We start from the raw sequence: 22,869 nt of genomic DNA on the forward strand, positions 1-22,869 counted from the left end.
TTCTAAAAGTACAGATGAGAGGTTCTTTGGACTGGGGATGAAATAGGAGCAGAAGTTTGGGCAACTTTATGGAAAGAGAAGTAGGCCACAGATAGTGTGAGTTTTTGAAGCCAGATCTGATTTGAACGAGACAGTAAAAATTTCGCATGGTCCAATTCAGCTTGGGCAATTGGACAAAGGCTGGAATTAGTGGCAAGGGAGTGGAATAAATAGAAAGTAGAAGTGGGAACCATGCGATTTATCTTATTAATGCTTGGCTGGGGGTAAGTTTAACTCGCCTGTAACTCAAACATAGGCTCCTGACATTGCAGAAGTGGGTGTGGGATCAAAGATAATCATGAGAAACAAAGCTGGGTATCCAAATAGTTATGCAAACTGTCCTTATTACAAATGATGTAACAGAAGGGCAGCAGGCATGTTTATGTGTACACAGAAATGGAATCTGCAGTAATTTGTCCTCAGTAATTGTATTTGCAGTAGGATTTAACTATATAAAATCAACAGTACTTCAAAGTAATTCAGTTTATGTGAACAGCTTTGAGATATTTTTGAGATATGTGACAAGGCCTTATATAAGTTTTTAAGTCTTGCTTTAACCTTCATGGTTCAATCCAGTATTTTGAGTTGAGAGTATTGTTGTAGTATTTATTTAGGAGGATTTGGTATAGTATATTTTAAAGATGTCAAAGTCGTTGTACATCTGCCTGTATATCAATGGTTTAGCCTTGAAGAGGTTCAGCTGAATTAGAATACTGCAGATTTGAAAATCTCAATACACGGGGCCAGAATGGAAGTTTTGCTATGGTTGCTTGATATTTCTTGATTCTTGCCATCTGAGGAACTGTATAATGATATGACTGACCATAATTTTATTTAATGAGTCAATTTAATTTTGTAGTGTTACAGGATGAAGGACAAATCAAGTCTTTCACTTTGCAGTAGAAAAAACATAATAAAATCAACCTCCAATAAGAACATTTGGCTGCTGTGAGGTAATAACACTGATATATCATAAAACGTGTTAAAATAACTCTGTGCTTGAAAATGATATTTCATGCACAACCAAGAAGGTCAGTGTTTGTTGAATCTGTCAATATTAACTGAGTGGATTGAGAGGAATGTAGAGATAACCTGTCTAAAGCTGAAATAAAGAAAATAATTTGCAAATGACTAATCAGCGGTTGAAAGAAATATTCCAGTATAATTAATGTAAATAACATTTTTAGCCGCATATAATGAATATTAAATGGATACTATTATGTCTCTAGTACTGTATTCTAAGGAATTTTGATGCATTTGATTTTGGTTTTTCTACCTGGAGGAAAAAATAGCAAAATAATATAAGTGTGACTAGGAGGATTTCAGATTCAAATTCAATTGCTATGAAGTTGAAATAAGGAGGATGGGATTGATATTACGTATTTGTTTAAAATGAAGGCCCAAATTTTGCAGTAGTAATGATTGTGAAATTGTCAACATCCAATGTCACTACTCAAGTTTTGGAACCTGCACACGCACAGTTAAATGCTGAAATCCAGAAGTTGCTGTCAAGTGACTCTATAATATTGAGGTCTCCAGATACAATCAATTGGAAATCATTGAACTGATGAAAGCTTCCATTCTTGCACCCTTTTTCTCACCGTCAATGCCTATGGAAGAGGTCTGTCTGACTCTTTTTTTCACTGTTTCTGCTCCACTCTAAGCCTCTACTCCTATCTCTCTCTCTCTTTTCACTTTATTTTCCACATGTTCGTTTGTTGAAAAACTCTCTGTTAACTTTTTATGATATGGCCTAAGATAGGAAGCAGTACTCAGAGGCTGAGTAGTGGGATTGTCCAGAGAAAGACAGAAATGCAGCAGTATGTTTACGTGAGGTTTCACTTGGGGCTTCTGAAATGGTGAGAGTCCGGTTAGGAGGGTCTAGAGTAAAAGGAAACAGGGTTGTAGGATTGGCCTCGAAAGCTGGAGGGTACCACAGCCTTGGAAAGCATCATGAGCAATTGTGAAAGATGATATCTGGACCAGTTAGGGTCAGGAAAAGTCACTGGGGTTCTGCTGTGTGGGAGAATTTTGGAGAAGGCTGGAAGGACTTGCGCCATTTTGAGGAGGGGATCCTGGGATATGTTAGCACTCTTGTGATGGAGTGGAATAACTGCAGATGATTGTGCCTGGAAGTAATCTGAGAATGCTGGAATATTAAGTTTGTTAACTGACAAAACAGCATGCCTACTTAAAGAAATTGGGATTGTTTTAGTGACCAAATTGGGATTGTTTTAGTGACCAAATTGGCCAATTTTGTGGAACATGCAGGATTTATTTTGCTTTTGTGTGGATTACCTGTTTGAAACCAATGTTTTATGGAAAGTGATGAATGCATGCTCGGCTTCAAAACACACTTTATTGGTGAGCAGCAACTTGAAGCACATAGATACTGTATTAATTAGCATTCATTGCTGTAACTGAGGCAAATTCTGGATTTGTGGGAGAATCTGAGCTGGTTTATCAGCTGTTACAACATCGTGATATTGTCAGTCAGAGTAATAGAGCTGAGTGTAGCCAGTGAGGGCAGAGGTAGGTGGGTACAAGAGGACTGAACAATCAGCAGTGCACAATAATTTGGGGACTTGCCCTGTCAAAAGTGGTGCACTCTGTGATATCAAGTAACTGAGGTTGCATTATGCAGATAATTCAGATGTATCAAATGTAAATTATAGCTTGACTCAAAAGGCTTGAGTTTCTTTCTCACTGCATGATTCATTATGGTATAACCCCTTGAGAGCATGGGAAGTTCCCGTAATATAAACGGATAGAGAAATCAGTTCCAATCCCACTGCATGCGTACCCTGGTTGCATAACTGAACAGTTTGCTGCAGAGCTGCCTGTGCCTGCACATTCTTCGACAAGGTAGCTAAGTGGGAACAACTTCCCACTTCAGGTAGGTGCTCCCAGGACATTTGTTCTTTTAAAATTGGATAATGTTATCGAAAGAATTGCATGATAGAAGCCAACAAGGCTCAAATTTAATAGATTATCTGTTGAATGAATGCTTGTTATTTCTTCCTTTCAAAAATGAGAACACTTGCCTTTTCTTCTCCTTTCTTTGCCCTTGTTTCTTTTTTCATCAGTAATCTGTCCCATTTACAGGTAAGTAATGCTGCATTTATAGTAACCTAATTTGCTGTTTCATTCGTCCAGCATTTCGGTGTACTAAAATTAAGAATTATGCATTCTCTACACAGTTTAACGAGACTCAAAATCTTTTCACGGGACTGCATTAAAAACTAGAGTTGGACTGGTAGCTAATTTCCTCTCTGGAGTTATTTTTCTGTCATTCTTTGTCTTTTTTATTGTTGGTTGTATAGAATGTTGCAGTGATTAATAAAGGATTCCGCGTGCTGGAGTTGGCAGAAATTGTTTCCTCTGAGGATTAGAATAGATTTATTCAGCTTCCATACAATTACACAATGATTTATTTGTAACCTAGGAATTTTATCTATGCATACACGAGGAAAATGGAAAGCATCTGAATTATTAGTTTCTGCAGAAGGACCTGAGGAAAAAAAAATCAGATGAAGAGAGGATATTTTTGGACTTACTGAGCATTTAATCTAGTCATCAATTAGGGAGGGAGGAGATGAAGGTGCGTGATTCAAAATTTGCAGTTTTTGTATTCATTGGGATGAAGAATATCAGTGTTGTGAAAGGAACATTTACGAGTTTATGAATCCAGCAACCTTGTTGAGTCCCCTTTGGCAAGTTATTTAACCGAAATAAAGAGTATTTCTTGTACTCGATTATAGCAGTGTGTGTCAAGTCAAATCTCAGAAGAATAGCCCTGCTCGCAGCAAGCAGTATGAAGTTTGCCATTTTTTCTAACACTTGTTGCCAAACCGATAGCCAATTCTGTGTTGTAGGCTGATTGTCACTAGGAACGAGATTAAATTTGATCAAACTTGTTTAATTACCTTTTAAAATGAACACCGGAAACAGTTGCAGCTGGATTCAAAACCCATGTCCCAGTGTAAAAGGTCATTAAAATTCAGTGTTGATGATTTTTTTTCGGTTGTTCATTGATTTTCATTGGAGTAACTTGAAGGCTTTAAGTTTCAGATAAATGTTATAAGTGACTTCCTGTTGTCATTTTTTTTTCCTGGTGGTTATGGATGAAAAGGTTCTGAGTGTTTTTTTGATATACTGCATATCAACCTCCCTTTTATGGAAGTGCATTTTCTACAGTTCTAATTTTATCTTTCGTTTCATTGGTTCAGATTTAATGCAACTCAGAAAGCACCATATTTCTCTGTCATCTAACATTTTATGAAAATTAAAATACCGTCACCCTTGAGAGGAAAATCACTCTTTGCTATCCCGAATGAAAGCTGATACCTGGACTGCCAGATGGTCTTCCCACCATTCTGTTGTATATAAAGCTTAGGTGTGTACCATCTACAAGATGCACAGCAACAGCTCACCAAGAGCAGCACCTTCAAAACTTGTGACCTCCAGCACAAGGGCTCCAGATGCATAGGAAAATCACCACTTGCAAGTTCCCCTCCAAGCTACGTATGCCCTAACTTTGAAATATGTCCCCATTCCTTCATTGTCGCTGTGTCAAAATATGGAACTCTCTCCTAACTGCACTCTGCGTGTACTGTAGTTGTTCAAGAAGGTGGCTCATCAACATGGACTGTAGTTGTTAAGAAGGTGGCTCACCCATTAGGGATGGACAATAAATGCTAGTTTGCCAATTACACCCACATCCCGTGAAGGAATTATTAAAATAAAAATTGTAAATGTACCTTTACTTTTTTCATCTGTCATTGGCAGCAGATCTGTAATTATTTTTCATATCAGAAAATCTATGGTAATTATTCTGTGAAGTTTTCCTTTTTTATTCTCAATGTACGAGTAGAGAAGTTTGATTTAATTGATCCTGGCCATTTTCACATGGGTACGTGCTAGCCCCTTGCTTAAAAATTGTATGGATCATTTTCAGTGCATAGTGCCCATCACTTCATTCTAAAGAGGGACTTGTTTTACGCTTTGCACAAGAACTGGTCATAACTAACATATTTCAATAGAAGGCAGTCTGGCAACATGAATATGGAAACTTTTTCTTTGTTTTCTTTTTATTCATTCATGGGATGTAGGCATTGCTGGTTGGGCCAGCATTTATTGCCCATCCCAAATTGCCCTTGCACTGAGTGGCTTGCTAGGCTATTCCAGAAGACATTTAAGCGTCAAGCACATTGCTGTGGATCTGGGTTTTCGCGTAGGCCAAATCAGCTAAGGATGTCAGATTTCCTTCTCTAAAAGGTCATTTTGAACCAGATGAGTTTTTTGCGACAATTGACAATGCTTTAGATTAGACTTTTAATTCCAGATTTTCATTAAATTTAAATTTCACCATCTATTGTGGTGGGATTTGAATCAGGGTACTCAATGTTGTACCCTGGGTCTCTGGAATACTAGTCCAGTGACAATACCACTCTGTCACTTGTACTCAAATCTTAAAGACCATCTTAGCACAAAGGCAACTTTTTCATTCCCAGATGTAGAGTGGAGCTTGGGAAGGGCTATTTACAAACTCTCTTCCTTAATAATACTTCCAGTCAAGTTTTATGTAGCATACAGAAGGAGTTGAGGGGTGTGCTGGGGGCAGCCATATACAGGCTGGCCTAATGTTGTCCAAAATTGTCACAATATAATTTTAATTTAAAATTGTGTCAATGTCTTTCTGTTTTACTACACTAGGCCTCCAGATCAGCACAGTTGGTGTGCTGCTAAGTCCAAACTTTTCATGTGTAAATGGCCTCTAGGCCAATACAGCCATAGTAAGTGGGACATCTTTGGAGCAGGCAGATGGTTTGTCCCACAAGATGCCTGAATCAGATACGACAGAGCCAAAATCCTAGACTGATCATGTTCATCTTTCGTGGTCGAAAACAACCATGACATCCACTAAAATTAATTGAGTTAAGTGCAATCTGTTCGAAGATAGTTAATCAGACCAATTTGAGTGCAAAAATATCTGTTGCATGTTGGACACGCACGTATTGTTGGTGTTCAAGAGTTGTTTGTGACTCTGGACTTACAACCGGTGCTTCAATGATGATGTCATCACAGGAGGTGGTACTTTTGTTGATCAGATTGTACTGTATGGAGTGATCCCATGTGTAACCTTCAGGGTGTTGTTGAAGTGCTTTATCTGGCCTCCACTTGAATGTTTCCCATCAATTAGCTTGCTGCAGAAGAGACTTTTGGCAAGCACTCATCAGGCATTTTGAAAACTGCCCTGCTGATCTAATCTGAACTCCTTTGAGCAGAGTGTGGATGTTCGGCATGCTGGTCAGGGAGAGAATCTCAGTATTAAGAACCTTGCCTTGCCATCTGATCTTGAGAGCAGGTCATGTGAAGGTGGGGCAACTTCTTTGCATGCCTGGTGCACGTCTCATCCTGACCACGTCTCACAACATACAAGAAAATGGGAAGGACAGCCGCTCTCTGTACCTTTCACCTTTGTCAAGAGGTTAATTCCTCTTCACCCTCGGACAACTTTTTGTAGTTTACCAAAGACAATTCTGGCATTGACTTATTCCGGAAAGGGTGCTGCCAAGGTGGGTAAATGTGTCAAATGTTTCAAGCCTTTGACCACTGACTATAGTAGGCTTCACCTATCAACCTGTCCCACAAAAACAGTATGTAACTTCAGTCTTTTTGGTACTGATGCTGAGACTAAAATTATCCAGCATTTTCAATTTTAAGGTTGTACAATGTTGGCGTTGTCCTCAGCTTAGGTGTTAAGTCGATCCTTACTGCTTCTCCCAATGCAAACAATCTGTTGCTGGTGAGACAGGACTTCAACCTTGTTTTTTTGACACAGATGAATACATGGAAAATGAATTAAAAAGTGTGAAATTGAATGTAGCGCAGTTTATACATTTCAGGCAGCCACAAGGTAAAACGTCTGCAAAAAGGAACATTTTAAGGGCTTATTTTATACCAAAAGGAGAAACCACAGATTGAGTAACAAATTTTCCATTGGTAGTAGGCCTCATATTACTTAACCCCCCCCTGGAAATCACTTTTATCATAATCTCCCATCTTTCAGATCTGTGTGGTAGGGCAGGACCAATGTTGTTGTATGAGCATCACGTTTGGGAATCGGTTGATGTATTTTCCACATAAAACTAGTAGCTACATGTATTCAAATGCAGGAATCTGCCCTCTACAGGAAAAAGGAATATGTCCAGACATTCCACCTTGTTTTTGAATAAGCAACTGTGTGGGGACAATAGATATCTGGTGTATTTGCCATGGCAACGTCTCAACCAATCAGCACCCCATTTCTCGTGAACTATAAATTGTTCCTTTTGAAATTTAGTATTTTTGCATTTATCATGATGAGGGTAAGACGAAAAGCTTTGACAGCGTGTCTTTTTTTAGTAGTGCTCAATTTTGTCAGAAACAGGTAGTTCTAAATAACCTATACTTGTATTTGGGGGTATTAGAAATAGAGTATAGCTTTAAGTTTAATTTTGGGTTTCTATATTTGAAAGGGTTGATGACGTTAGTTTGGTTTAGATGCATGTATGGTAATTAGGATTGACAATGTGAAAGCAAACAAGACTTAAAGAAAAATTAGGTTGTTACTTAGCAACCAGGGTCCATCCTGGAACATAAAGAACCTTTGAGTTAGTTGCAAGCTGGTGTCAGAAGAAGCTGGATAGGACTGGGGAGTTGCAGATAGAAGACTACCCCAAACGAAAGTCCAGAAACCAGTGAGCTGGGGCAAAAGCATGTCTCAGGCAGACAGTTAGGTTAATGAAACAAAGAACGAGAAGTTAAACAAGGTCCTATTCAGGAGAATTTGTGTAAAAGGCAGAGAAAGTGCTCAAGTTAAAGAGACCATAGCAAGAACCAAACATGAAGTCAGCTAGGTGCGAAACCAGACGTCCGAAGGAAATCAAAATTTTGGTGACACCTTAATACAGCTTGTGAAATAATATTGTCTTGTTGGCATGGCTGGGTACCTGAAAGATTGTGTGGAAGCTTGAATGTGCATGGAAATCTAAAGTAGAGGAATACGAAAAGGAGAGGTTAAAATCCTGGAGGTGGATCCTTGATGAAGGCATTCGAGAGAAAATGCTGTTTGGGAGAAGATTGCAAGGCATGTCTTTTCAAGAGTGACGTTTGAAAGCGGTCATGTGAAAGCTGGAGTTCCAGTGAGACCAGTTGGCTAGCAGAGTGGCAAGCATCTGGAGGGGATTTTACGAGAAATCCACTGCAGTCATATTAGGTGGTATCTGTCACTTGTTTCAGAGTGTGGTTTGTCTGACTACATTTTACCTATTGGTTTACATGGACTGCGTACTTAGAATATTAAAATACAAGATACATATTGTAACTTGTGTAATCCCCATAAATCTCTACATGCCTGTAAAGGTATAGTGTGGTAAAGGAGTAGTGTATTACAGTTAATCTTTTCTTGTTGACTAAATACTTTATTTTTTGGTTAAAAGTTAATAACAGTTCTTTGACTCTGTTCATCCACATCTCTAAACAAAAAAAAATAAAAGTTAGGATCTATCGAGCCAGGTTTCCATTCCGGGACTTGAATGTCCAGTAGCAACATCAACTGGGAGCACAACAGTGTAATGGTACATCCTGGTGTAATCTTAGTAAAGTGTGAAGAGCCCACCTACTGGATGATTTTTGACCGATTTCTGATCTACAAGGAAGTTCAGGGTTATAAGGGGCAGGCATGAAAGTGGAGTGAAGGTCACAGTCAGATTGACTATGATCAGATTGAATGGCGGAGCAGGCTTTGGTGGCCAAATACACTGCTCCTGCTTCGATTTCTTATGATTGGAGAAGCTCACACGAGGAGCAGGTATCCAGTTCAGTTGTCAAGGGGAATACATTGCTCTTCCTGGATATGCTGTCATCAGATAGATATTAGGCAGCATGAGTCAGCAGCAAAATGTAAGGGATGTTAGATCTGTTCATGTGAGGAATTGATGTCACTGAACCTGAGTCATTATTAAAGAAAACCCAAATTTGTAATGATGAGCGATTGATGGAGATTAACGATTGATCTAGCTGTGTCTTCAGCTGTCTTGGCCCTAAACTCTGGAATTCCTTCCCTAAACCCAATGAACAAGATTCTCTGGCCTCCTCAGCGTTTTTCTCCGTGACGGGAGGTGACGCGCTGTTCGCTGGTGACATGCCATTTGCTGGTGGCGGGATCTACTTGAACCAACCTTCTGCTGACTTAATCATCTCTGTAAAAAAAAACAGGTTCTGACTTGTAATTGCATTGCTTTACCCATTGTTTATTTAACGGTAGTTATACCATGTGACCTCAAAGGAGCATAGCTTCATCTTAGCAGCAGAGTAAAACATTATGCATGACATGGTACAGTGTTCCTGCCTTAAAACAGTATGTCATCTGACTGACTGACAGAGCATTGTCATGCAACATCTGGTTAATGTTTGCGCAGCTGTCTGGTGCCCAGTCTTGTCCAAGGTACTTTGGTAACACAGTTGTAAGTCTTTTTTGCGCTTTCCTTAAACAGTGACAAGTCACCACTGAGTAGGTGAGGAAGGTGTGTAGCAAGCAAGACGAAGATAATCAAATGTGAAGTTCAGATAAACAGGAATGACAAATTGGCAGTTAACAGTTACCAATTGCATGAAGCAAAAGGAAGTAAAATTGCTTCAAATTTAGGGTGGCACAGTGGTTAGCACTGCTGCCTCAGAGCACTAGGGACCCAGGTTCGGGTAACTGTGTGGAGTTTGCATGTTGTCTGTGTGGGTTTCTTCCAGGTGCTCTAGTTTCCTTCCACAGTCCAAAGATGTGCAGGTTAGGTAGATTGGCCATGGTAGATTGTCCCTTAGTGTCAGGGGGATTTACAGGGTTAAAAACATGGGGTTACAGCGATAGGGTCTGGATGGGATTGTTGTCAGTGCAGGCTTGATGGATCAAATGGCCTCCTGCACTGCAGGGATTCTATGATTCAAATATAGTTTGAGAATTATTACTTTCTCCACTAGGTTGACAACTTATGAAGGGAAATTAAGTCTGTAATTTATAACAGACATAAAAGAAATGTTTCCCCAGAACATCAGGGATAAGACTGCTGATTTAATAGAGTGAGCGCCAGTGTGTGGCCTGAGGATAATGTTTTGAAACATTCATGGAAATACTATTAATTTAATTGTATTTAAAAGATATTCTTTAACTGTGTGTTCATTACTCTTGAGGATCATTTACAATAAATTCCATATCTTTTTATTGGTATCAAAGTGGTCACTTTGAGTTTACTTTTTATGGCTTTAGCACCTTGACTTAGCAGTTCATTTTGCTCAAAAGTGGAAGTGTTGTAATGTATCATTGGGAAAATTCACCAATCATAATTTAAATGAATAAATTGCCCGCTGGAACCTTTCATTGCCACTTGATGGTACCAGTGTGCTTTGAATACATCGTACCTGAAAATACTCAAGGCATACTAATGATAGAAAATTATTATTGCATGATCAGAAAGGTTGTAGGGACACAGAAAAATTTGGAGTTGGGATTTCAATTTGTATTTTTGCTCATTTAAACTCACTATAGCGCACTATATTTGAATTACATTTTGCACATTCAATTTGTGTTATTCAAATGCATAATGCAGTGTCCCAGTTAGGTGTGTTTCAAAACCAGAAAGGCTTATAACTATGACTTGAATCCATAATTACAGGATCACAATTTGAGCACCATAACTACAGCAGTGCAAATTTCTTGTTTTGTTAGAATAAAAAATAAATGAGCCATGAGGATTTTTTTAATCCTCTCGATCATACATATCTAGTTGAATATAACTATTAAATTTCTTTATGTGGTGTATCATTTGGCTTGCTTTTCCATAATATTGCATGGCTTTCTGTTTCAACCTCAATCTATCAAAAGCTGAAACCCGTATCGTGGCTCACATCACCTCCAGACTGAACAATGCTCTGATCCTCCGCCTGTTATGAATCCCAACTTAATTATCACTTTTCCACAAGTATCCTTCTCCAGACTAATCCTGTTCCTTCACAACTCATCTTTACTGACATCTACAAGCTCCTTGATCCGTACACTTCTTTGTCAATTAACTGTCCATGGCTTTTCCCCATTCTATCTCTGAAACCTCTTCAAGCTGTACAATCCTTCCCAGATACTGTTGTTCTGACACTAGCCTTTTTCAGACCCTCCCTTTAGTTTACTACTGGTGGCAGTGCTTATTGTGTCAGTGCTTACATTTGACAATGGTAGTCTTTGAAGTTACCTTCCTAAGCCTCTCCATCCCTGATTCATTCTTTAATAGCCTCTTGAAGATGCATCTCTTTGAGCTTTTAGACATTTATCTTAAGTTCCCTCTTTCTAGCTCGGTGATAGTTTTCATGTGCCTATTTAAGATCATATAAAATAGGAGGAGGCATAGGCCATATGGTTCATTGAGCCTGCTCTGTCATTCGATAAGATCGTACCTAATCTTTGACTTAAAATCCACCTTCCATGTGATCCCCATATCTCAATTATCTATCTATCTTAGCATTTAATATACCCAACAACTGAGCATCCAAAAACCTTAGGAATAGAGAACTTCAAAGACTTGTAGTGAAGAAATTTGTTTATCTTGGTCTTAAATGATTGACCCTTTACCCAAAGACTATGCTCTCTAGACTCTCCAGGAGAAACAACCTCTCAGCATCAGATTCCCTAACCTTCATTCTTCTAAATCCAGACAGAATTGACCCATTCTACTGTCATCAAAGGTGTCATCTCAACATTTAATCCCAGGAATCAACCTAATGAATGTTTCTGCACTTTGTGAGATCTGACCTAAATTGTAGGGACACAGAAAAAATTGCAGTTAGGATTTCAAGTATTTTTGCTCATTTACATTCGCTATAGCACACTATATTTGAATTACATTTTGCACATTCAATTTGTGTTATTCAAATACATAATGCAGTGTCCCAGTTAGGAGTGTTTCGGGAACCAATAAGGCTTATAACTGTTTCTTGAATGCATAATTCCAGGATCACAATTTGAGCACCATAACTGCACGTTTCTTTACGTTAAAGTGCCATAAAAATGCAAGCTGTCAAAATAAGGGCACTAGTTTTGTTGAAATGAACTGTTTCTTTTGCTGAAATTTCAATCATTTTGGTTTCAAATTATCACGTAATGTAACAAAGTTACTGTTTGTTGGGAAAATGTTATTGTGTATAAAACCTGGTGGAAATTGTAGTTAGTCTGTTGGAGGGAACCATATAGAGTAACCACAGTTTTTAAAATCAACCTAAAAACTGATTCTTAAAACTTCTGCAGACAGTATTATCCACAGAAAAAGTGGATTGACATTGACAAAAAGCTCAGAAGCAAAGCTATTAAAGAGCAGTGAACAATATTGTTAACATCTGATGAACATGTATTCAATTAACTTGAGGCTAAATATATTTGCTTAAATATATGGCACAGAAACAGGCTGTTTAGTCCAAGCAGTCCATGGTGATGTTTATGCTCTTCTCAAGCCTCACCTAACCCCTTTTTTTTTCTCATCAAAAATGACCACTTATTTATTCTCCTCTCCCTCATAAGCTTAACTATTTTCCCCTGAAGGCATCTATACTGTTCACTTCAACCACTCCAGTGAGTTTCACATTCTTGCCTCTCTTTGAATGACACAGTTTCTTTAGAATTCCCCATTAGATTTATTTATGCTTATCTTACATTGGCAGCCTCTAGTTATGCTCTTCCCCATAAAAGAAAACATTCTCTCCCCATCCATTCTATCAAAACCTTTCATAACTTTAAAGACCTCTTTTTGGTCACCCCTCAGCCACCTTTTTCTCAAAAGAGAAATGACCCAGCCAATTGATCCTTCTCTGATATTTATACCCACACATCTCTGGTAGCATCCTTGTTATTCTGTGCTTTATCCTCTCCAGTGTCTCTCCATCATCCTAATGTGGTCTAACCAAGGTTCATCAATAAGGTTTAGCATAACTTCTCTCCTTTTCAATTCTATCTTCCAAGTTTTTGTTTAAAGAAAGGAAGGAAATCTGTTAATTATATTCTTAAGATACACATGTAAAGGCCATTGTTTAATTAAGTACTGTTACAGCAAGGCTGATGGTAAATGCTGAGCTGTTCAAATCCTAGAAGTGAAACTTGAAACAGTTGCCTCACGCTTGTTTTTTTGCAATTTGTATATATGAGGAAAGGATTTGAAATCCGGGAATGATATCCCCGAGTACTTGTGGTGATTTTATAGTAGAGTGAATGTTTATCAAGAAATAGGAAAAAAAAGGTACACTTAAGCACAAAAATAGCTTTACACAGTACCAATACTTGAAAATAGTTCTAAACAATCTTCACTACCATCAGAGCTAACCTTCCCCATATCTGTTCAGCAACTTTTTATAGATTTTAAAATCTACAAAAGTCCAGTAATTTTTATCACCAATGCCTTTAATTTCTCTTAAGGTGTCCTTGGAGGTTAACCACAGCTGTTTTAAAGATCTAGCTGCATTCACGCTTCTTGCTGGGAGTCAACCAACTATTCTTTCTGTCTGCTGAGATCTAAAACAGCTTCATTGATAAATTTCAGTATCTCCTTAAATACATCCTTTCCCTTTGATCTCTCCATTGTCTCACCTAGTTTCTTTACAAATGCTCTACTAAAATTGATTAATTTTATTTCTTTATTTTAGCTGTTAGAATATAAAAAAAGTAAACTCTCTCTATCCATGCTTACCAATGACACCTTTCTTTTACATCCTGTATATCTTTTCCTTTGAACCACAACCATCCCATTCAAATCTACTCCTGTTTTGTAAACATCCATATAAAATTACCTTATGTAAACATTTGTTTGAAGTACTTCTAGGCTCATTGCCATATCAAACCAACAGTTTAAATTCACACAATCACTCCATCCCTTGTTTCAATTGCCATTCACATACCCCAACAGTTTAAAAATAATGACAAAAATATTACAATTTCTTGGGATTTCCTGGCAATAACCCTTTTTTAAATGAACCATTGGATTTCAAAAAGATGATTTCATTTTCTCAAGCTTTTCTTGTTACTCCCTACTTATCTTTAGCTTATATGCTACTACATTGTAAGTTGCACGCATTAACATAATATACCCAAAGCTTTAATAAAGACAAGAGTCTACGTCAGCCGCAAGCTCCAAATGTCCATCCTTCTTTACACCTTGAACCCTTGATAATGAATTCACAGTTTTGTTTTCTGTTCCAGCCACATGCATAGTTTTTAAGTTAAATGGTTGTAGTAATGGAGTCAACCAAAACAGTCTGATTTTCTGGTCTCAAGGTCAGTGTAAATGATGGTTTCTGTTGAATTGTTGGCAGCATAAATCTCAATGTTTCAGTGCCAATGCCAATCTCAATGGATGAGATTTTCTGGCCTCCCCTCAGCACTTTTCCCAGTAGCGCACCATTCACTGGCAGTGGGATTCTCTGGTCCCTCTGCTAACAATGGGAATTCCCGTTGAAGCCACCCCACGCCGCTGGAAACCCATGGCAAGGCGTGCACCACTGGCAGGACCAGAGAATCCCACCAGTGTGAGTGGCTGGAGAATTCTGGCCAATGTTTTCTTCTTGGTGCTAGAGTATTTCTTATTGGCGAATATTTAGCTTATAAAAATATTCCACAATTTTTAATACTGGCTTTGTCGTCTTGCAATAATACAGTATCAATAGCCAATTTAAACTGTTTGGCATTATTTGATGTCACTAAAACTGGCACTGTAGCCAACACAGTTTCTAGATTTCTGAATTCATTTTGGCACTAATGTCCAATAAGTTGAACTTATTGTTCTTTTTAAGAGTTGAGTTAATTGAGCAACCATAAGTCTAAAATTAAGTACTGTAGGATTCTCTCATGCTCAGAAATCGTAAAGCTTCCTTTTTCCTTGTAGGCTACAGGAATTCGGTAATTGCCCATATTTTTATATCCCGTAAGGGACCTGCCATGTCCCAATACTATAGTCTAGATATACAATTTGTGCTTTTGCAACTTAACTTTTAACCAAGTTCATCACCAATTTAGTGCCTCGTAGGCGATTGAATAGTTATTTCTGATGCTGTAATTGCTTCTCCCAACTTCGAATGAATACCACCAAAACATCAATATACACAAGGCAGTGACTCAGTCCAGTAATGATCTTCTTTGTCAGTCTTTGGAAAGTTGCTAGTGCATTTTTCATCCCATACGGCATGACTTTGAACTGATGAAGCCCATTCATTTTGCAAAAGCTGGACCCTTTTTCACCCTTTTCGATAAAGATGCTTGTCGATACCTTTTTGGCAAGTCTACCTTTGTAAAGAACTTTGTCCCACTTTCTCAGTACAGTCTTCCAAATGTGGAATAGGGTAAAAATCAGTTTTCATCACTGCATTCACCTTTCAGTAGTTCACACATAATCTCTGTGTTCCATCTGACTTTGGTACCAGAGTAGGTGAACTCTAATTATGCAACTCAATTCAATAATATTATAAGAGCATAGATTCAAATTCTTTTTGCACTTAACATTGCTTAATTGGAACAGAATTTTCCACATCTATGTCATGTTTGGCTACATTCATTTTTTTTCCAAATTTATCCCCATAGATAGTTCTATGCAACTGCAATAGCTCTCTCAACTCACATCGGTTCTTATCTGGAAGGTAACTCAGAATTTCTTTCATTTTTTTTAAGCACTTCCTCATTATCCAATTGAATTTGAGGAAAGTCACTTTCAGAATCTTTCAACTTTTCTTCCTTTTCCTAATTCATCAAGACCACTACTCATTTTTGGTTATCCACCTTATCAAAGTACTTCTTGAGCATCTTAATGTGACATACTCTGGGATTTTCTTCTATCTGGAGTTCTTATCCGATAATTCACTTCAGTTAGTTTCTTTTCAAGACCTACGAAACCTGGGTTTTAATGGATTGACCAGCTCTGGTATCTCTTAAGATTAGAATATCTTTGCTACTTCCATCTTGTACACATGAAAAAACTTTCTCCCCATAGATAAAATCTTTAAACATATGTGCAACCTGCCATTCAACATTACTTTGAAGAGGCACGGAACACGTTTTCACACCTTTGGGCAATATTTGTGCTTGCTTGCTTTACTTGAGAACAAATCTTACTGGCTTAAATTGTTCTCAATTCTCTGATTTCCTAACATCCTTCTTAGTCCCTGCTAGACCAACAAGTTTGCCACATAATCCCCAGCACATTGACTTTGTGTGGTCAATCTTATTAGAGTGAAAACATTAAAAAAAATTTATGTCTCTTCCACCCTCAGCAGCTTCTTTCCTAGTCTGAGGTGAAATCTCCTTAGAATGTCCAGCTGCCCCTTCCTCCTTGACTGCCTACTTTTTTCTCACCTTCCCAATTTCTGTCTTTCTCAGATTTAAAAGGATTTCAAGAAAAGGTTTTGACCTATGGACAGCTCATAAATCATCTGCCAACTCTGTTGCCTGCCTGGCTGTTTTAACCCTTTGTTGTTCTGCATGACTTCTTATCACTGAAGCCAGTGAATCTTGAAATTCTTCCAAAATAATTACTTTTCTAAGGGCTTTCTGGTTTCCTGTATTTTAAATGGCCTTATCCACCTGTATATTGTCATGTTGTTTGACTCTTTCAAATTCAATACAAGTCTGTCCAGACTGTTTTCTCACATTTCAGATTTTCTGCCTGTATGTCCCTGGCACTAACTACACAGTAGCAATAGCTTTCTTCACAGCATTATGTCCCCCAGTTAGTTCTTCTGGCAGAGAAGCATATACCTCATTAGCTCTGCCTACTAATCTGCTCTGTATTAGTGATGTCCAGATTTCTTTTGGTCACCTCATCTGTTTAGCTAAAAGCAAAATATTGCGGATGCTGGAATCTGAAACAAAAACAGAAAATGCATGAAAATCTCAGCAGGTCTGATAGCATCTTTGGGGAGACGATAGGGCCAACGTTTTGAGACTAAAATGACCTTTCATCGGAGCGGACGAAGCTCTAACGAAGGGTCATCTAGACTCGAAACATTGGCTCTATTTTCTCCCCACAGCTGCCGTCAGACCTACTGAGATTTTCCAGCATTTTCTCTCCTCTGTTTAGCTATCTTTAAGGCATTTGATAAGGTCCCCCATGGTCGGCTTATGATGAAAGTGAGGAGGTGTGGGATAGAGGGAAAGTTGGCCGATTGGATAGGTAACTGGCTGTCTGATCGAAGACAGAGGGTGGTGGTGGATGGAAAATTTTCGGATTGGAGGCAGGTTGCTAGCGGAGTGTCACAGGGATCAGTGCTTGGTCCTCTGCTCTTTGTGATTTTTATTAATGACTTAGAGGAGGGGGCTGAAGGGTGGATCAGTAAATTTGCTGATGACATCAAGATTGGTGGAGTAGTGGATGAGGTGGAGGGCTGTTGTAGGCTGCAAAGAGACATTGATAGGATGCAGAGCTGGGCCGAAAAATGGCAAATGGAGTTTAACCCTGATAAATGTGAGGTGATTCATTTTGGTAGGACTAATTTAAATGTGGATTACAGGGTCAAAGGTAGGGTTCTGAAGACTGTGGAGGAACAGAGAGATCTTGGGGTCCATATCCACAGATCTCTAAAGGTTGCCACTCAAGTGGATAGAGCTGTGAAGAAGGCCTATAGTGTGTTAGCTTTTATTAACAGAGGGTTGGAGTTTAAGAGCCGTGGGGTTATGCTGCAACTGTACAGGACCTTGGTGAGACCACATTTGGAATATTGTGTGCAGTTCTGGTCACCTCACTATAAGAAGGATGTGGAAGCGCTGGAAAGAGTGCAAAGGAGATTTACCAGGATGCTGCCTGGTTTGGAGGGTAGGTCTTATGAGGAAAGGTTGCGGGAGCTAGGGCTGTTCTCTCTGGAGCGGAGGAGGCTGAGGGGAGACATAATGGAGGTTTATAAAATGATGAAGGGGATAGATAGAGTGAACGTTCAAAGACTATTTCCTCGGGTGGATGGAGCTATTACAAGGGGGCATAACTATAGGGTTCGTGGTGGGAGATATAGGAAGGATATCAGAGGTAGGTTCTTTACGCAGAGAGTGGTTGGGGTGTGGAATGGACTGCCTGCAGTGATAGTGGAGTCAGACACTTTAGGAACATTTAAGCGGTTATTGGATAGGCACATGGAGCACACCAGGATGATAGGGAGTGGGATAGGTTGATGTTGGTTTCAGATAAAGCTCGGCACAACATCGTGGGCCGAAGGGCCTGTTCTGTGCCGTACTGTTCTATGTTCTATCTTCCCAAATGCTTCAAATCTTTTTCTTCAAATTTTGGAGGTATTTGTACAAATTCAAACATCTTCCCACTGGGTTTCAATCTGGAAATTAGTTCTTTCTCACCTTCTGGTGTCTTTTTTTAACTACCAATTTTGTAAGTTGAAATTCTCAGTCTCAAGATAACGTCATTAAGAAGTGTCACATAAAAAAGGAAGAGGATGAGTGGGGTCAAAAATCGATCTTTGGGTTTGTGAGAAGATTGATGGGGTGGAAAGACAAATTATTGCTTGCTACTATTTTTTTTATTCATTCGTGGGACATGGGTGTCGCTAGCTGGCCAGCATTTATTGCCCACCCCTAGTTGCCCTCGAGAAGGTGGTGGGGCACTGCCTTCTTGAATCGTTGCTGTCCATGTTCTGTGGGTTGACCCACAATACCATTAGGGAGGGAATTCCAGGATTTTGACCTAGCAACTGTGAAGGAATGCCGATATATTTCCAAGTCAGGATCGTGAGTAACTTGGAGGGGGACTTGCTGTTCCCATTTATCTGCTGTCCTTGTCCTTCTAGATGGAAGTGGTCGTGGGTTTGAAAGGTGCTGTCTAAGGATCTTTGGTGAATTGCTGCAGTGCATCTTGTAGCTAGTACACACTGCTGCTACTGAATGTCGGTGGTGGAGGATTGAATGTTTGTAGATGTGGTGCCAATCAAGCGGGCTGCTTTGTCCTGGATGGTGTCAAGCTTCTTGAGTGTTGTTGGAGCTGCACCAATCCAGCCAAGTGGGGAGTATTCCATCACACTCCTGACTTGTGCTTTGTAGATGGTGGATAGGCTCTGGGGAGTCAGGAGGTGAGTTACTTGCCGCAGTATTCCTAGCCTCTGACCTACCCTTGTAGCCACTGTGTTTATGTGGTGAGTCCTGTTGAGTTTCTGGTCAATGGAAACTCCGAGGATGTTGACAGTGGAGGATTCAGTGAAGGTTACACCATTGAATGTCAATGGGCTACTTGCTACTATTGAATAGGCGAGAATCAAAGCAAATTAGGTAGGTTCACTGAGTTGGACAGTTGAGCAGAGGTATTGGAGGAGTATGCTGCAATAAAGAGATTAATGAACAATATTGAATTATGGTTACAATCACGGTGGATGTTTTTATGACTTTGTATTGGGCTGTTTTGGTGGAATTACTGTGCAAAATTCATTTTGTGTCCATTGCCATTCATTTCATTACAGTCAACTTCCCTGATTCTACTACCTTCTACAGAATCTAGGCCCTAATTTTGTGGTATTAATGACAGTGAACATGTCAGAGTTTGCCATCATTACTCTGAAACTGACAGAAACATATGTTTCTATAAGATGTGCTTAAATACAAAAAATGGGTTGGAGAATCTAGAATTGGGGTTGCTGTTTTAAAAATAAGGGGTCATTCATTTAAGATGGGCGATGGGACAAAGTTGTTTCTCTGAGGGTCTTGAGTCTCTGGAACTTTCTTCCTCAAAAGGCTATGGAAGCAGAATTTTAGAATATTTTTAAGGCAAAGCCAGATAGATTCTTGATTAATAAGGGGATGAAAGGTTATCGGGGGAATGTGGGATTGAACATGCAATCAGATCAACCATGATCTTATTAAATAGTAAAGCAAGCTCGAGGGGTTGAGTGGCCCTACTCCTCCTAAATAGCATGTTTGTATGCTCAATTAACATCACAAAAAGCGGGTGAACAGGTCACTGTTACATTGCTGCTTCTGGGAGCTTGCTGGCACAAATTAGCTGCTGTGTTTACTAGATTGCAATAGTAACTACACTTCAAATAAGGTACTTCACTGGTTAGCAAACAATTTGGGCCGTCTTGAGTTAGTGAAAGGTGCAATATGAATTCAAGTCTTTCTTTTAGTTAAATCTTAGGTTCATATTATAATGGAAAACTGTATGTCAGTGGATCTCAAACTGAGGTCTACAGATACTTTTGAGACTGTTCGTGAAGTAATGGAGGAGCAGGTGGTTTTGGGATCAAGTGTAAGCTGTAAGGAAAGAGCAGTGTGCGCTACTTCAGTTTGGAAACTACTGTTCTACAGGTCTTTACAGATATTAGAGAAAAATCAGTATTTTTCTGCCCAGTGCATGGTGTAGGGTGCCACAGTGGTTAGCAGTGCTGCCTCACAGTGCCAGGGACCCAGGTTCGATTCCCAGCTTGGGCCATTGTCAGTGCGGAGTCTGCGCATTCTCCCGTGTCTGTGTGGGTTTCCTCCAGGTGCTACAGTTTTCTCCCACAGTCTGAAAGATGTGCTGATTAGGTGGATTGGCCATGCTAAATTCTCCATCAGTGTACCCGAACAGGCGCCGGAGTGTGGCGACTAGGGGATTTTCACAGTAACTTCATTGTGGTATTAGTGTAAGCCTACTTGTGACACTAATAAATAAACTTTAAAACTTTAAATGTGTGAATGGGAGAGATTTTTCAACAATTAGGTAACTTATGATCGTTGTATATTATGTTTAGAAATGTCTGCTGCTTGTTGTGGATGTCTCACTCAGTATTGTTGATTCCTGTATGTGTAAGGGATATAAAACCATTGCACTAAAAAAGCAACATGTGTGTTTTCCTAAAAGCTGGAACCATGAATTATGCTGCTAATCTCCCCGTTTGTTTGATATTGGACCAGAGAGGTTCAGTCTGGCTCCATTATGAGAACCGGTTGCATAGATCAGTGGCTCTCAATCTGGTAAACATAGAAACTTTCCAAGGTGTTTGTAAAATAATTGAGTGGCAGCTAGTGTGGGCCTCTAGGCAGGAGTAGAGTGCCACATATACAGCTCATAGTTTAGTGATCTCAACAAGGGGGGGGGAGTGCTGATAGTGGTACAAAAATCACCATGTAGACCTGCAGTTACCTGGCATTAGAGGGTGGCATGGTGGCAAGCACTGTTGCCTCACTGTGCCAGGGACCTGTGTTCAATTCCGGCCTTGGATGACTGTGTGGAGTTTGCACATTTTCCCCGTGCCCGCATGGGTTTCCTCCGGGTGCTCCGGTTTCCTCCCACAGTCTAAGGATGTGCAGGTTAGGTTGATTGGCCATGCTAAATTGATCCTTACTGTTAGGGGAATTAGCAGGGTAAATACGTGGGGTTAGGGCCTGGGTGGGATTGTTGTTAGTGCAGGCTCGATGGGCCAAGTGGCCTCTTTCTGCACTTTAGGAATTCCATGATTTTCTGATTAGGTGCCAGTGTTTTTTTTTCATTCATTCATTCTTGGGATGTGGGTGCTCCTGGCAAGTCCAGCATTTGTTGCCTATTCCTAATTGCCCTTGAACTGAGTGGCTTGCTTGGTCATTTCAGAGGGCAGTTAAGAGTCATCCATTTTACAATGCATCTGGAGTCTCAGGTAGACCACACCAGGTAAGGAAGGCAGAGTTCCTTCCCAAAAGACATTAGTGAATATGATGGATGAAGCCTTACCATGGGCAAGGTTCCCAGAACGGAAATTTCCATTGGCCTCGGGCGGGATTTTACGATCTCGCCTGAACAAGACTGTAAAGTCCGATGGGTTTTTACAACAATCACTAATCTCAGTAATGGTGATCGTGAAACGAGATTTGAAGTCCAGATTTGTTTTTATTAATTTAATTTAAATTGCACAACTACTGCGGTGGGAGTAGAACCCATGCCGTCGTGGCATTAGCCTAGGCCTCCGGATTACTTGTCCAGTGACATTACCATTGCACTGCCAACCCACCCCACCTCGCGTGCATCGAGAAGCAGGCACACCTGTCTCACTGATACCTGTAAATAAATACCATTTTAATTAAAAACATTAAAGCACTTTGCATACAGCACTTTCACATTATGAATATTTTGGTATTATAATTTAGTTGGTGCTCTCTGATTACTAATCATTGAAGAGAGACCGTTCAATCAAAAAGGTATATAATTATGTGTGGCCTATTTATGCTTTAGTTGCACCTTCCTATCAATGGTGACACTTTAGTGCCTCAGTTTTGAATGTTCCAGTTCCACCTTAATATCCAGTGCTCTGACCGCTTGATATTATAAACAATATAAAATTGAAGCATTATTTCAAAGGAATGTATCACTATAAAATGGAGACAATTTAGTTTTTCAAGCTAGTTCTCCCAACTTTTCAACCCACTTCATCTGAAGATTGGTCTTCACTTTCCAGTATTGAAAGCCCTGTATGCATCAGTACTTCCTGTGATATTTCCTATAACAAGGTTTTTAAAAAATTTTAAATTTATATTGCCTACATAAACATTTATAGAAATTTTTAGTCCAGTCACTCATGGTTGTAATGACATGTCACCCACCACAGGTGGTACTGTGGTACCTTGTTATCTGTCAACTACTTGCCACTTTGGGCTTCTCAGCCTCTAGCTCTGCTCCTTGACGTGGTGCCCAATACCTGGCCTGCTTTCTTTCACCCTTACCTTTATTATTCCTGGTGCTGATCATTCAAGGTCCTGAGCTGGTCACTCTGTCTGGATTACCCAATTAAAGCATTCCCTGATCCCACTCCACAGGGCTTGGACTGTCCAAGGGTGAA

The 22,869-nt window shown here is 39.5% G+C and overlaps 1 protein-coding gene across 8 annotated transcripts in view; it reads left to right on the forward strand.

Annotated features, from left to right (window-relative positions):
• The window catches only part of hdac5 (histone deacetylase 5), a 300,915-nt gene that overhangs the window by 80,969 nt on the left and 197,077 nt on the right, over positions 1-22,869 (forward strand). The window contains exon 3 of one of the 8 annotated variants that reach the window (XM_078223921.1): positions 3,126-3,144. The exons of the other annotated variants lie outside the window; for them this stretch is intronic. The gene's annotated coding sequence lies outside the window, so the exon portion shown is untranslated. The remainder of the gene's footprint in view (positions 1-3,125; positions 3,145-22,869) is intronic. 8 annotated transcript variants of the gene reach the window in all.

This window comes from Mustelus asterias, chromosome 11, assembly GCF_964213995.1.
Source record: "Mustelus asterias chromosome 11, sMusAst1.hap1.1, whole genome shotgun sequence".
NCBI classification, from domain to species: domain Eukaryota; kingdom Metazoa; phylum Chordata; class Chondrichthyes; order Carcharhiniformes; family Triakidae; genus Mustelus; species Mustelus asterias.